The 16,987-nt window shown below is 38.6% G+C and overlaps 1 long non-coding RNA gene across 1 annotated transcript in view; it reads right to left on the bottom strand.

Moving 5' to 3' along the window:
• Positions 1–7,735, bottom strand: part of LOC118452888 — a 13,275-nt gene extending 5,540 nt beyond the window's left edge. Inside the window, exons 1-2 of the long non-coding RNA XR_004842754.1 lie at positions 7,715–7,735; positions 5,967–5,972 (exon numbers count right to left, since the gene is read on the bottom strand). This is a non-coding gene — a long non-coding RNA (uncharacterized LOC118452888). The remainder of the gene's footprint in view (positions 1–5,966; positions 5,973–7,714) is intronic.
• Between the last annotated feature and the right edge of the window lie 9,252 nt (positions 7,736–16,987).

Genomic DNA, 16,987 nt, shown 5'->3' with positions numbered 1-16,987 from the left:
CATAAAACAAAGAAGGGGGAATTGTGGATACATCCCTAGCAGAACAAGGACATCAGGTTCTGATAGGGTTGGAATGCTCTTAAAGGGGAAATGCTTAGCCAGTGTACGGGACGCTATTAAAGGGGAAATGCTTAGTTGCTAGAGTAGAGAAGCAGTAACATGTACGAATTAGAAAAGTCTACGTGACTGTGTGTACGGGACTTGGAAGAGTATAAAAGCTGTATGCAAAGCTATAATAAACGGCTTCTGGAGATCATATTGGTTGGCGTCAGGAGACTGGTCTTCTGCAGGCAACAGTTTTCCATTCCATACAATGAACAAAGTTTTACTGTGACGAAGAATTATTTGGATGTACATGTACAGACTGTAAAGTAAATTAAGAAATAAATGTGATTGGACAACTCTTTAGAATGGCTTATGAAACCCGGCGTCCTGCACTGCCTCTATGGTGGCTGATATGCCAAATAAGGATGAATTTTTAACTGTTCAGTTACATTTTACTATTAGAATGTTACATTGCTTAATTTTCCTTTTAACAAGGAACATAATTTAACCAAATGTAGTTCTGATAATGATTACACTCGTTACCTACAGGATAATCACATGCCTTTATCAGAAATCTCCAGGTTACAATAAAATTACTATCATCCCAGAGTGGTTTAAAGTCACTTACTAAGGCATGGAACATCCCCACAGGTTGGTGGAAATTCATGCTCAAGAGAGAAGTTCTAGCACAGAAATTAACCAGATCACTTCTGCAATACAAGAACTAGACACATTTTCTGTTTCTTTCTCACTGAAAGACCTTATTTTTTCCTTCTGGTTTACCAACAATGACTAGTCCTACGGACTTTCAAACACAACAAAAACTACTGAATGAAAAACTGTTGAAAAAATACCACTACAGGAAAAAGATTCTCTACATGTAGTGACTTCCTAATACTGTTCAGCAATTGCTGTAGCTATGTGTGCACAATCCTTGTGCTGCTCATCTGTCTGGGAAAACTCCCCTGAAGGATAAGTCTAACTAGCCAGCCTAAATTCACTAGCAAAATATGTGAAAAGAAATAATCACATGTTTTTTTCCTCTTCTTTCTACTTTTCTGATTAGGAAAATGGCAAGCAAGCAAATTATAATAGAAGAAAAAGAAAACAACAACAAAGAGCTGGCAGATAGAAAAACAATGCTGAGAGCCATTGAATTTAACAGAGCCCTGACAACCTATCTTGATGTTAATTGTGAAGACAGAGGAGACCTGCAAAGAGAGGAAATCAGCTGTCAGAACTGATGCCACAGGAATCAAAGAATGAAAGCAGGGATGGAAGGCTGAATGAAAAAGTTTTTGAAACATCTGGAGGTTTCCTCAACTGAAAGAAGTTTTGCCTTAAAATAACCAGCTGTTTTATGAGTATGAGCAGTGTGTGTATAGACAAATCACTGTAGAAAGTTAAATAGATTCTAATGAATATTCAGATTACTCATGTAACAGAAATTCTTAGCAATATGAAGCCAAAAATGAAAATTCCTCTTTCCTCTCTCTACCATTTTAAAAGGAGCATATGAATCCCTTTACAAGATGTTTGCCTTCTCCAGTGTCCTTTTTCAGTATTGGGGAGGGCTAAAATAATGTATTTTCTGTCTAACAATTTTGCATAACCCTGTCATACAGAAAATGTTCCCATGCAATAATTTTATTTGTGCTATTCTTCATGTAACACAGTTATAAATTTTGTATTTCTAACCTTTCTAAAGAACCCCCAAAAAGGGGAAAGTTCATACACATTCCCAGGCTCTAGTCAGAATTTACCGGAGTGTTCAGTTGCACATGGAACTATAGATTTCAATATTTGTTTATTTCTAGGGTTTATCTCCTCACCTTGTTTTAGGTTAATTTGATGAGCCCAAAATAAAGTAAATGAAAGATTAAGCCACAATGCATGATTACATTGGCTTCCAATAAAAATACGGCCACTTTTTATTCTTAGATAATTAGCAATCATATTGCATCAATCCATCTATTACAGAAAGAGGTTGTACTTCAAAAGACGTTAATTGTTAAATGTATTAACTAGTCCCAGTAAATGCAAACTGTGAGTTTGAAGAAGGTGCCTAACGGTGGTAGTGATGAGTTTTGGAAAAACATTCCAGAGGAGGTGAGTAGAGAGAGAACCCTCGCTGGTTTTAAGACAAAGTTTATCAGTATTGAGAAAAAAAACCCCAAGCAGTTGCTTAAAATAACAGGGGAATGACCTCTGTGACCCAAGAGTCCTGTTGTACTTGAGTGCTTTGGCAAGAATAACTGCAGCACACATACACATTTTAAAATGTATTGTTACTTGCTTCTGATGGGACAATATTAGAAAGGTAGGGTGAGTGAAGGGAGTTTTGTTTAATTCTGTCATGTGTAAAAAAAAAGTTACTTCAAGTCCTGTTACTTTTGTTTGGGCTGTGCTTTGCTGTTTTGTCAATAGCAAACTTCTACTTGACTGATCTGAATAAATTCAGCTTCAAGATCTGTGATCCTTTTGGGGGGTATCCTCTTGTGAAAATGATGTGGGGCCATGAGACTTTAAGCTGACCTACCACAATAGTGCAATAACACCATTGCACCAAAAATCCCCAGCTGCCTTCTATCATGCTGATGCTGACGAGCCAATTCACAAGGCTACACTGGCAGAGTGCTAACCCTGCAAAAAAAGCACCATTTTCTGTTGATTGAGCTCCTTGATCTGTCTTTCCACAAGACTAGAGAAGCGTGAATGCTGGAGCACAAGCTCTATGTGGTGGGAAGGAGAAGAAAGAGAAAAGGTGAGACCTCAGAAATAATTTTCTGCAGTGGACTTAATTGTTCTTAGAACTGGGGTCTGAGACTATGAAAAATAAAGAATGAAAGAAGTCAAATCCTGTCAAAGAATATGTATGTTTTTCCTGTCATTAATAATTAACGGATCTGTAAGGGATTGATGCTGGATAATACACAAAGAGAGAGGATTTAATTATTCGCTATTTCAGGACATGGCAATATTTCCGGTAGAAGTAAAGAATCATTTAGGCTGGAATAGACCTTTAAGATCATCAAGTCCAACTTCAGACTTAACACTGCCAAGTTCCCTACTAAACCAATTTGCCTTTCCAGTTGATTTGTTGTGCTGGCCCGGCACAAGGAGAGGAGAGGGTCTGGTCATGGGTCTTTCATTTCAAAAATAAAATTTTGGGATTTTTAACAGAGTGAAAATTACAATTATTAAACCAGTGAGACAGTGTAAGGTATGAAGCATTTACCTGCAGGAATCTGATACCCATTTCAGAAAAGAATAAGGAGATCTATCCTCAAATTATTTTGGCCCAATAGGTTTTAAAAAGATGTGCTGAGCCTCACTCCCTTACACATTCCCTGTCTGTCTGTAAGACACAAGCTTTCCAGCTGTGTGGACACAGAGCTGGGGGTGAGGAACACGGTCCTGTCCATACTGCTCTACTAAATGCACTGCCAAGGGCTTGGGGAACTGAATCTGTTCATTGCCCAGCCTAACTTAGACTCCTCTTTGGGCTGTGAACACAGTTTTTGTTTTGGAAAAGAGGGCTTGGGTGTGAAAGAATAGGAATTGGTGCAGACCTGTTGTTTTGCCAAAATACTAGGGCAACGGCCAACAGCTGGGAAGTCTTGTCAAGGTGGTGTCATGGGTACAGCCCTCTTCCACACCACTCAGTTTGAATGCTGCGCTTGGCATCTCCTCCCTGCCCTGGCTTACCTTCTCTTATACCAAGGATTTTGTGATTAAACATCAGCGAACGTTGCTCAAACCCCAAACATTTTTTAACAAATAATGAAGTATGGACAGATAAATCTCAAGTTCAGAAAAAGTTATTTAATTTTTACAATCTTTGGGCTATTTTTTTAAAGTCACTGCACTGAATATTTTCAGTAATAAATAATTCATTTTTGATACATCTAAATTTGAGTATGTAACTGCAGACACATATTGGACCATGTTATTCAAATTTAGCAGTGAAATAATAGTTTGACAATGTTTTTCGTATCTTTTACATCAAATATGATGTTTCTTGGAGGCTTTGTTCTTCCACAAATCATATATTTTAAACCTGGTGATACACTATCATCTATTAAGTGTAAGCTGTGTTCCTTGAAACTAATAAAGGAAAGGGTGCTGTGAATCATAATTCTGAACTGCAATTGTTTAATTTAATAAATGGAAATCAATTATTTTAGAAATATCAAATGTCATATAACATTTGTTTCAATATATTCATTTTCATTATACTTCATTGACTCCAGATTATTTTAATGATTTTTCCCCTCTGGGCAGAATACTGGAGATCACTTGGAGATAGACTTCTGAATTAATTTAAGAAAGTTTAAAAAATATGCTCTCAAAAGAAATGGTATGAAAGAGGGCGGGAAATGAAAAAGAATGTGATGTATTTGGATTAAAGCCTTGATTTTGAGTAACAATTATTGTATCTACTACAGAATTAAAATTAGTTTGGCTTTTAGCCTGTATACTACTGTTTATGCCCTTTCTGGAGAAAGAAAAGCTGAAATTGATGGTAAAACCTCCCACTTCTAGCTATTTATTTCACTGTATTATATAGACACTATTTCATGCTGGAGTAAGAGCCAGACATGCTTGACCTGATATAGTTCCTTGAGTAGCAGCACCCACCAATGCGTGTGTTTTTAAGGGTTGTAAATTAAGATTTAGAACTTCCTTTCATCCTTCCAGTCTGTGTTCTTCACTGATCACTTGTTTACCTGGGGTCTCGTAAAGATTTGCTTACAGTCAGCAACAGGGCTGGTCCTGTGGGCCATGCAGTCAGGCCTTCATTTCTGAGAGTAACAGAATATTCAAAAGACAGGATTACATTACGTATAAATTACATTACGTATTCACTGCTATTCTTATTGCCTGCAAAACAAAATATATCCAAGTGATTTTTTTTCCCCATTAACATGTGGGCAAAATTTCAGCCGTCTCTTTTCCTATACAAAAGCCTGCTTCCATCTCACTCATGAGTACCTTTCTCCCAAGTCTACTCAGCCCACGGCTGGAGTTTTAGCTGAGCGCTGTTGCCATCTCTGCTCCCCCAAATCTGCCTCATGCCTTTGAAACACTGAGGTACCCACGCCTCCTTTCCTTGTGCTGTACACTTCCAGCTTTCTGGGTGTACTGCTACTGATACACTTCTCTTCTTGAACTTGGAAGAACTATTTTAACTCTTGCTAAATAACAAACTTGTCTGTCATTTTCAGCTGCTGCATGTTTTCACCCTTAATATCTCACAAACTTTATAACCCCGGTCTGAGGATAGAATGCATCTGACTGTTTGTTCCCATAGGATTCATTGCAGGAGGCTTTCCATTTTTTTTCTCAGGGATGTTCTATGTGATGATCAACTGTTTGATCTCCAAGGTCTTCTGCAGGAAAAAAAAAAAGACCTTGGGAAAGTGACATATAATCTTGAATTATACTGAGTCTTTATCCCAGCCATGCTAGTTTGACCTCATCAACAACACCTTCAGAACTGTTCAGACTTTGATACCAGCAATGAATTAGAAGCTTTGCCAAGCACGTTTCCCAAGCAGAGCTTTCAAATAAAGCAACACAACCTTCACAGGGTGGGCCACAAGGCAGTTATCAGTCACTCACCACTCTTCAGTAAGCTGAATATTCCTAGCAGAGCACTGCTTTTAACTTTTCCTGTTCACTGTCCTGCCAAAAGAGGAGCTATTCTAATCCTCCGCAACGGTTTGGGAAAAGGAAGTAGCCGACTTTCTGCAAGAAAGGGCCAAATTAGGGAATTTTCCAAAGGACAGGGGAAGATCACATCCATCCTGTAGAGTAAGCATGTTTGGTGCCAGAGTGAGTAATCTGTGAAGATCTGTATGCTGGTTACCAAAGTGCACGTGATTCATAGGCTTTAATTCCCACGCATTACAAATAACTTGTGACTATACAATTTTCAGAGGAGAAACCACTAGAGTTAAGTATTGCCATGGTTTATCACTTTGCAATGCTGCTGTGCTACTGTCCCACATTAGACCTGTTGCCACCTAAGGAAACAAGAAGTATTTGTTTTTATGGATTTAATTTATAATGAGAAGGACAAGAACAAAGAACAGAGCATGGTATGCCGTCTTCTCAGCAGCATTCTGCATAAGACCCAGGGCTGGATTAAAAACAAGAAAACCTAAGTTTTTAGTCATTAGAATTACACTGAAATGTGACTCAAATCAGGTCCTAGAATTAATATCAAATATGCACATACCTTCCAATCTGTTGCTGGACTCCAAAGGTATAACAGCTTTTATACCAGATGTAAAACATAAAAGTAAACAAAATGGAATGACTATGGATTTCTTGTGAAAATGGTACTGATTAATAATTATGACTATCATGATGTCACCTGCCTGCCCAGACAAGAAAGCTTCCCCTGCCCAGACAAGAAAGCTTCCCCTATTTTCACCAGAAAATTTCTTATGCAGACAAAAAACCCAAACCCAACCAAACAAACAAAAAATTTGGGCAAACTGGAATAGTGGAACTGGACTGCCCCCCTGCCTTTTTAAAGAAGATTTCCAAGCTGTGACTGCAGTAATTCCTCACTTTTCAGTGCTGTGAATAAGAAATCTTCACTGAAGAGGTGAAAAATACTGAAATTTTTTTCTGTCTTGGTCATAATTATCAGAACATGGAGACTGCAGGACTTTGGCATTTGGCCAGGGTTGGCAATATCCTGGGATCCTGAATGATTGTAATCTATGATATAAAACATTTTTTCTCTAAAAAAACAATACACCATTCAACCTGGAATTTTCATTTTCTACTGCTGCTGTTAACTACATTAATTGTTCATGAAACCTAATATTATCATTGGTTTGCATGATGCATACGGCATACAGTCAACACCTGTGAAATTATACCACATTTTTGGTCCTTTATGAACCAGACTTATGGACACAGCAGTGAAAATGTCCATGTAACACTTCAATATTTCTCCTTTTGTCACTTCTTCCCCTGCAGCCACAAAAGACATTAAAACAGAGTGTTTGTTTCTGCTATTCCATATTTTCTTCCTAAAAGTAATGGCAATTAAATAAGTACTGGTATAAAAGGTAGGAGGAATAACTAATACTATGACAGGAAAAATGTTGCTTGATGTTTATGAGCTATTTAACACAGGTCTCAGGAAGACACTACTTTTATTTCTGTGTAAAACTGACACTAAGTAATTTAATGCCTATTATATTTCCTATGAAAATTGTTTTAATATAATAATGGCAAGTGAAAAATACACCATGGTGTCTGCACTGAGTAGTTCAGAGTACTCACACATATTATATGCTTGGTGGGTTTTAATTATGACTCAGAAATGGACCTTAGAGTAATAAAATCTTATTCTTCTGAATGGGAAATTGTTCCTTTCCCTCTGTTCTTTTCATTCCTTCCTCTTCCTTTTTTTAATTGATTTTTTATTCTCATCACCTAAATGGTAAGTGACAGAAACTTTTCCTGTTTCTGAAACAAATTACTTCAAATAAGATTTAAATGGTTTAAGGAGTCCTGGGCTACACCTTTCTCCCATTCAGGCTTATCACTGTATAAGCTTATTAAAGTCTGAATAAAAGACTTACCAACTTGAATTAATATCCCTTTGTGAGATGTTTGGATTTATTTTCTCTCCCTTTTCTACTGGGACAATGATTTTAGTGAATCCATTGCATATCACAGTAGCAGGGCATTTTATGCACTTAATGAATGCAATTGCCTTCCTAATGAAGTAGTGTAGTTGCAATATACTCAGTTACATCAGAATAGTTTATCCAAATGTGGAAAAAAGAAAAAAAAAAAGACTGTGACTTTTCTACAGGCTTTTTGTATTAAAAACTTACATAAAGATAAATATAATTTAGGTTATTAATAATCAAATCCTGTAAAGGTCATCAGTGCTGAATACCTTAGCTTCCAGAATAAATTCAGGCCATGGTGTGCGCTGCTTGAGCTTCCAGTGCTGCCTAAGACAGGAGTCCACAGCAGCGGGGGGAAAGCACCCCAAGCACTAATCAATACAGTCTCTTTGGCCCAACAATTTAGTACAATTTCTACAAAAAAAGCAGGTGGATTTTTCCTTTGAGCCTAGTCCATAGCCTGGCTCAGACATTTGCCCTTGACTAGAAAGTTTTAGGTCCCAGTGTTTGATCCTGTAGTTATTTATGAATTTTACACTAAATCGTAACAGCCAATAATTTTAAGCAAAAATATACAGAACTGCCACAGAACTTTTAGTCTAAGCAAGGAGATGTGACTTGGTGCCCCCTGGATTCATAGAGATAATAATTTTGGCTTTGTCTTGTACGCTGCTACCTGAACTGACAAATTCATTTTCAAAAATATAAAATCTGGTCTACCCTTGCATTTAAATACTCAATAAATCTGAAAATAAGGAGTCACTGCAACATGCTCATCATAATAAATTAGAAACACTAGAAGTAAGTGTCCTGTGTATAAACAGAAAAGTTGTAGCTTTCAGCAATGATCTCATTTGAAATATACAAATTTAGGAACAAAATTAATTCTCAGATTGGAGAACAAAAATGATTATGCATATATTTTCTATAACATGTGATTTTTTTTTCCCCTGATAATTGATATGATTTTCATGAATCACAATGTCCTACATTGCCAATGACTGCAGCTCACTAGGGAATTTTTTGAGTGCAAAGGCTCATTCTAACAGTCTGTTCAGGTCAAATAACCTCTCACATTAAATACTTCATCATTCTATAACTTATTTATTTACCATCTGCTCATCTGAATTTCTCAGATGTCTGTCTGGGTAAAGTCATGGCAGGGAAGTCACTTAAGACCTTTCAAAGGACCATTTTCTCTGGTTTCCCTCAGCATCTCCCAGCCATATTCCCACATAAAGACACTTTCTCAGTATGTGAGGAACATTCAGCCTCCTAAAAACAGTTGACTTTTTTCTTCTCCATGTGACTACTGCCAATCTTTTACCAATGCCCTCATTTATTACTGAGATGGACTTTTAGAAGACTAACCAATTCTTCTCTGCTCTGACTCTCCTTACAGCTCACCTGACTGGGGGTTTACCTCAAATTCCACCTGGAAGGGATGGCTGCAGGCTGTCTGTGCTCCCACTGCAGCTGTACTCCACCTCAAGCCAAACAGTCAAACAGCCATAGCTGAAATCTGTAATTGAAAAGTTGTTGTTGAACTTCCCAAACAACACAAGTGATTATTGCTCATTCACTTTCATCAGTTACCCAGGAATTCTAATTTTTAGCTGGATACTAGCCTGAGGCCGAGTTTTTCTTATGACAAAGGTTACTATTTACTGAATACCAAAATTCTTTTTCTCTTAATTCCCCCTTATAAATTAATTTAACTACCTTCAGTCCTAAACTTCCACTCATTCCTCACTTCTTTGTGTTTGCTGTATGATTACCTCTCTGTGTCTGTTGTCCTCAGCAGGCCTGGGATTTTGTTTCTGTTCCCTGTCTGGATGAGCGATCAAGTACTCCTGACACTTGTGCTTTCAAATTCAGGATGTATTGTCAATGTGTGCTAATTCAACTGACTTCAGTATTCTCTTTATGTAAACATTTGTGCTTATAAAATTCAGCCATGTGACCACAGGAAACAAACACAATAGATCCATGAGAAAGGCTGGAATAAATTTATTTTTAAAATGAATATTCATAGCCACTTATTTTTCATTGTTTGACTGGTAGCTCTGTACAAAGAACATATGACAAGTAGGAAATAGACTGACAAGGGAGAAAAAAAAATTATGGACCCAAAGAGAAAATTTAACAGCATTAAATGTCTTCTATACTGTAAAATAGACCTTTTACTGGAAAAGCAATACTCTAAGGCAGGAAACAAAAACATGGCCAGGCTAACAAAACTGTTGGACACCTCCAGCATATCCTGATTTTCTGTGCGTTTGATTCTGCAGTTCTAATGTTGCATTTCATATGGTTGTACATGGGTAAATACAAACTTAACAACAACAAAAATCCTTAATACAACTTAAAGAATGGTTGTATGGCATCTGGCTGAGATGGAGTTAATTTTCCCCATAGCAGCCCTCACAGTGCTGTGGTTTGTATTGGTAGCTAGAAAGGTGTTATTAACCCAACAGTGTTTTGGATACTGCTGAGTGGTGCTTGCACAGCATCAAGGCATGTCTCCAGCAGACTGGTGGTGGGCAAGATCTTGGGAGGGGACATAACCAGGACAGCTGACCCAAACTGACCAAAGGGTTATTCTATACCATATGATGTCTGCTCAACAATGAAAGATAAGAAAAAGGAGGAAGAAGTGGGGGCTTTCATTATTTACAACATTTGGATTCCAGAGCAACTGCTACATGTACTGAAGCCCTGCTTCCTGGCAAGTGGTTGGACATCACCTGCTGATGTGAAGTAGAGACTAAATCTTTTGTTTTCCTTTTGCTTCCATGTGCGGCCTTTGCTTTTATAAACTGCCTTTATCTTGAGCCACAAGTTGGGTTTTTTTTCCCATCTCATTTTGTGTCCCCCCCCATCCTGCTGAGGAGGGGAATGATAGGGCGGCTTGGTGGCACCTGGCATACAGCCAAGGTCAATCCACCACAACAGTTTAAAGGCAGTGTCAGTGTTTGCATTGAAATAACGCCAGCTGCTCAGCTGCAAAAACAAATGTGAGCTGCAGAAAGGACATTACTCACAAGGCATCCAGGTTCAAGTAAGAGTAAAGGCACTCAGGCCTATCAAACAGTAGTAAAGTGTTAGTTTTTATTAGATCTTGTACAATAAGGGGCTGGCAAACACCTGTTATTTTCAGATAAATACTAAAAATCTCTACCCTGAAGAGATTTAAATGTTTAAATTCAAAAATAAGCCTCTTCTGTGGAGCATGGAGCAATGTTCATAAGAAGTAATAAGTTTTATTAGAGCTTGAGAATGACAATCTTTCAAGCATACAAGACTTTTTTTCAGGTCTCAGGCAGAAGCAGCACACTTCAAGCTTAAATCATATGAAAAACAATTGCTCTGACTTTAGATTTAATGATGCTAATTTGTTTTTGCAGTGCCTGAGTAAACATTTGGCAATTTGTGAAGTGGCAGGTGAGCACCGGCAAGACTGTGTTAAGAAATGCTCTGTACATGCACTTGTCAGGGAAGCAGGGATATTCACAATTGAGCAGCCTGTGAGGACTCATGGGAACACCTGCAGTAGCTGAGCCCAAGACCACTGTTTCATGACAAGGGAAGCTAGTGAAACAGGTCCTGCTCTGCCTTGCACTACTTCTGGGGCTTGCTTGGCACTGCAGGGGGGGCAGCACAGAGCTAAAAATAACAGAAAATTAGTTCTAAAAAAAAAAATAATTTTTTTTTTGCTGGAAATGACTAGATGTGGGGTGTCTGACAGACCAGTGTCTGTACAAGTAAAGGATGCTTGGGGATGTACTGACGGGATTACCTCTAACTGACAAAGGTGCACACCCAGAGGTTAGCCTTAGACATGGGGCAGGACTTACCTCTTTCTGCAGCCTTAGACGTGGGGCAGGACTTCCCTCCTTATTCTGACACTAGAAAAGCCAGGGAGTTTCTCACTAGTGGTTTCTGATCTTAATAGCACGCAGGGAAACAGGGCTGAAACTGGGGCTCTGACGGGGAGTTTGATTGCAGCATGAGTGACAAGCTTCCAACCTGGAGCTGTAGAGAACCATTACTGAATGTAGTTTGTCTCTACATTGCCATTGTACCACCGCTTCCCATCAGTCAGAAGATCCCACCCTCACCGTCTGCAGACAAACAACACCATGTGCCTGTGCAAGGCCCAAGGCATGAAAAAGGTAGAAGGCGTCCTAAGGAGACAGCACGTATGGCATGAACTGCACGTATGCCGGTGCGATCTGCACGTGAGCAAGGGAACCCAACCCCTATAAAAGGAGTGTGTGCACTCCAGCAGGGGTGCTCTTTCCCATCTTTGTCCCTCCCCTTCAGACCTCTTGGAACCCACCTCGATGAACGAAGCCAGCATCACGTGGACTGAACCTGAAGTAGCAGATGGGGGTACTGGAGGGTCAACTACACCACAGACAGAGGCGCCAGAACATCGCTGGACCCAGGGCAGTGGTAGCTAGTCCTCTCTTTCTATCTCTCTCTTTCTCTCTCATTCACCCCATCCTCTCTGATGTAAACTCGCTCCCTTTCTAGCTCTCCTTTTCTCTCGTCCCCCTTTTCTTTTCCCCAGTTCTTCCCCTTTGCCTTTCCCCATTCACCTCCACTGTTACCTCCTCACATGGTTCCCTCTTCCTTCTGCATCAAAAATAAAGTTGAAAGGTTGTACGACATTTGACTGGATTTAGTGTCTTAATCTCGCCCTTGGGATTGTATCGAAACGTCCCCGACATTGGATCGGGACAGGAGCTAATGCAGGCTCCTGCCTGGAAACCCTGGCATGGCTCAGTCCCAAAGAAGGGAGGGGAAAGAGATTTAAAGGGAGTTGAAAAAAGGCCTTCGCCACTTTTGGCAGTGGCCTGGACTTGTCTCCAATTAAGTGTATCAACAAAGAACAGCCATCATTTTGGCCTTGGACCTCCAATGTCTCCTTTAACTTTACATCCAGTGGACCCACAATGCACTTCTTGGCTTGAATTAGGTAAAAAGGCCTTTTGCTCCATGAAATACAGTTTTAACCTTTTAAATTGATTTTTTTTTTAAAGATTTTAAAATGTTTCCAATACCAACAGTTAGTTGAGATCTAACTCCATACAGAACTTCTGACTTTAAAAAATATTCATAAATCTATGTATTTCCTCTGTTAAGACATATAGACAATAGAAGTTTCTTATCCATAGAAATATTTTAAGAAAAGGAACCTGCTTCATGAAGAAGGAGTAATTTAAGAACAAAAAAAAAAGACATTTGGAAAAGGGTGCTATGGAAACAGAATCTGCACTTTCTTTCAAAACAGTTGCAGTTTCCTGCAAAAATTCATATCTTGGAAGAGAAGCAGAAGTAAAGCTGAAGAGCTCAGGTCATCTCCACTTTTCAAAATGCTTTATAAATCTCATCTTTTTCTCCAGTGTATATGTTGCATACAAGATATGGATAAAAATTCAGTGACATGAGATTACACATTGGGTAAATATGCAAATGGCATGTAATATTCTTCAGATCCCAGTGTCTGTCCTACTGACTTTCGGGTCAGGGAAATTAATACCCTGCATGAGATGAGGTCCCTCTGTGATTAAGAATGAATCAAGCTGTCTGTATAAACACGTATATGTATACACACCCTTGTCTCTATGCATGTTGAGTTTTATTATCTAATATTATGCATACTATTTAGATGACTAAACTAAAAGTCTGCTATTTAAAAATCTTCTTTATTAGAAATTAGTCCATTACAATTTGGGTTTGTGTAGAAGTAAAAGCCTTACACCTGATATATGTCCCTTAGAATACTTTAAGTTACCATATATCTGGCCAGCACTAGGGTAAAAAAGTCTCCTTTTTGACTTTTTGACCAGTCAGTCCTGTCTCTGACATGGTCTTTGCCAACTTCTGTATCCTCCTTGTTTCAGAGAAGGTATAGAATTTCATTTCTGTGTCAGAGGGAAATCGTGTTTAAGTGTCTCTTAAGCATTTTAAAAGCTTTGTAAAAATATAATAATGAAAAGGGCAAGACTATTGCATGGGAGTAAAATACTACAAAAATGAAAATTAAAGGCAAAAATGTGAGAAGTCTGTAGTGTGTTTCTATTCATTAATTCGACATATAAATTTAACAACAAAACAGCACTCTATGCTTTAATGAACAGGCGCCCTCCAAAGAATAAGAGGCGATGAACACCAGCTCAATTCTAAGAAGGGTGGCAGAAAATATGGAGTCACTTTGCTTGCCATGCACATATAGTAAGCCAATGTCTGTTCTCTCTATGTGAAAAACAAAAAATGCCATGTAGAAATTCTCTTTCTTAAAACATGAGTGTGTAAGATTTGATCAGAGCACTTGTAACTTTTACTATGTCTACTGCTGAATGAACTTGTCTTACCAGTGGGAAGGCTATGCTAAAACCACAGAAGTAAATGGCTTTGCAGAACAACTCAGGAAGGATTGTGGGAGTCACAAAATGTTCCTGTGTCTGAATGTGTCATATTGTTTCAAAAGTTGGAAAATACAATAATAAAGGGACAGCCAAGAAGTCTCAAAAAAGAAAAGATTAGCATAGTATGCATTTGGATTTTTAGCCATTTTTCTTGATCAAATCTGATTACAGAGGTCAAATTTGTAGTCTGCCACAAGAGCGCACAACAGGCTGTCTGGATGGCAAGCTGGTTTCTCCTGCTGGAGGCAGTGGTCTTGGTACCTCTCTGGGTTATTCTACCTTTACATCTCTGTGGGGTAAGCCAGTGACTTTCCCAACAGTTTAAGTAAGGCTGTCTTTCTTTATGGGTCCACAGAAGCATTTTAATCTGCTCACTGGCCAGCATTTGTTTGCAAATTCAGTTACTGTCTTATTCATACCTCTCCCATGTCCCATGATATTAAAACTAATCTTAACATTAGCCCCGGTGGTATTTTGCTGCTCACTTCATACAAACTCTGTGATTATGAGCTTTTATTACCCCTTTGTTTATATACCATAAAAATTGTATCATGCTTGTTAAAGTCAAATTAGACTCACAAAGAGGTAAAACTTCTGTGAGGCTACTGACTTTAAGATTCGAGTGGATGGAGGAAATACCTTGTCACCCACTCATCCAGCTGCTATTTTAACAATTTGAATGTCAGATGTGCCCTCCTATTGCTGTCACTGAAGGCAAGTCATCCTATTCTTTCTGCACAAGACTCTCAACCAGAGAGGAAGCAAAGCCAAGCAGCAGCAGGAAACGGGTCTGCCCTGTGGACAAAGAGCCCAGCCCCTAGGCAGCAGTGGATGGGGACACACCAGGGAAGGTTCCTGGTCCTCACTTCTCCATGGCCTTGTATTGAGAAGGGAAGTCTGGCTCCTCCAGGTGGTCATGGCTCTTCCCTGCATGCTAGTGCTACCCCAATTCATGGCCAGCAGCAAGTCATTCGATTCCTGTCTGTCTTCATTTACCTCTCTGCAAACAGGCTGGATTGCTTCGGCACATATGGGGGAAACCTCTGACACGGAGTACTCTCGCCGAATCTTAAAAAATAAAGATCTTTTTACTGGCAGTGAAAGTCTCTTGAGGCCCTTCAGAGGTCCCCAGATTTCTGCCCAGGGGCTGGTGCCTCAAGCAGAGCCCTCTACACTGCACCCCAAGAGGTCTGGGATGCCAAATTCTTCTCATCACTGTCCAAAGTGGCTTCTAATGCCTGCCTTTGGCGTTTTCATATGATCTTTTAACTCAGGTGTAGCACTGTGCTAAAGAGCTGTCAGATAGCTGGGTCCCCAAGAGTTTTTAATTTATGACAAATTTGCTGCTTAAAAAAAACCCCTATCTTTAGTTTTGCAATGAAAAAGGAGACTATACATTTACGGAATTAACACAGAATGCTATTATGTATCCATGTCTTTTAAGAGTTGCAATTACAGTGACAACAAACGGAGCAGTTCAGGTTGTGAGATCATTTGATGCTGGTGTTGCTAAGCATCTGATGGTTTTGCACTGATCGTTATAATTTCAAACAAAATAGTTTCACAGTTGGCGAAAGCAAGGAAATAATATTTAGGTGAGAAGGAATAACAGATGTCCTACTGCACTAACTGCTGCAGCCAAATGACATACAAGCATATTTAGTTTAAGAAAGAAGTTTGGACACATTTCAGGGATCAAAGTTTTTCTGATGCTAAAAAGAATTTTATTCTGCAGTCTGTTAAAAACACATTAGCAGATTCTTTTCCATCCCAGTAGGCAAATGACTTATAAAATATTTGGGTGCTCAAAAACTACAGATCAAACTTCTGTCATTTATAAATTGTACCATGCACCATTATCCAAAAATATTGTGAAAGATGTAGACAGATGGAAATCTGTTAATTCTTGGCTCCCTAGCTTAAGCTTTGTGAAACTGAATGTTAGCCAGGCTCAATTATTTCTATTAGACATTGTCCCTGTTTCACTGGTCAAGTGCAAGAGTGTTTTGAAGGAGAATTAACTAAACTGTGTGCACAGATTTGGCCAAATACACAGAATAGAATGTAATAACAGCTGTCACAAGCAAGTCAGCATGGGAGATTTAAATTTTGACTCAAACTGCTTTATTGCTTTGTTCTGATCATCTGATGTAATTATGGCTACCACATTGAACGAGCAGACAGGGCCAGACTGAACAGAAGTCTCTTCTCAATTTGGGACATATCCCTTTTTAATTTTAATTAAAAAAACCCCTTTATCCAAACTAAACCTTTCATCATATCTTGCTTTTCAAACACAGGAACACATTTGTGAAAGCATAATTGATTGGATACTTTTGAAAATTGTTTCAAAATACTGGGTTCAATTCTGAGAAGTAAGAAACAGTGATAATTTTATCATTGATGTCATAAATGAAATTTTGAGATTATGAAAATTCATAATTAAAGTAGACATGTTTACAGTATTGCAGTTAGAAAATAAGTATATCCTAAATTTGGTATAACAGTATAGCATCTTAGAAAGGTAAAGGTAGACTGGACAGCTTCGATAATGTGTTGTAGAAATATGTTTGCGTTGCAAATGTTTCAGAAATTGGTTCTAAGATTTTGAGCCACTTCTTAGCTTTTATTTTTGAAACATGATGTTCTGTTTATTGATTTGGGTCGTTGCTGTGCACTGACAATTAACAGCTGAAATAACAGTTTGACTTCAATCAGCCCTAGGTAATATCTTTGGTGGCAGTAAGTTCTGTGCATCCAGCCTCTTTTACATCACAGCACAAAGTATATGGAGATTAGCATTAATTATACAAGCCTGCTAACTTTGGACTTTTACTCACT

This window comes from Egretta garzetta, unplaced genomic scaffold (assembly GCF_000687185.1).
Source record: "Egretta garzetta isolate BGI_Z169 unplaced genomic scaffold, ASM68718v1 scaffold248, whole genome shotgun sequence".
In the NCBI taxonomy this organism is placed as follows: domain Eukaryota; kingdom Metazoa; phylum Chordata; class Aves; order Pelecaniformes; family Ardeidae; genus Egretta; species Egretta garzetta.
The sequence above is the reverse complement of the archived record's forward strand: the minus strand, read 5'-3'. Positions and strand labels throughout refer to the sequence as shown.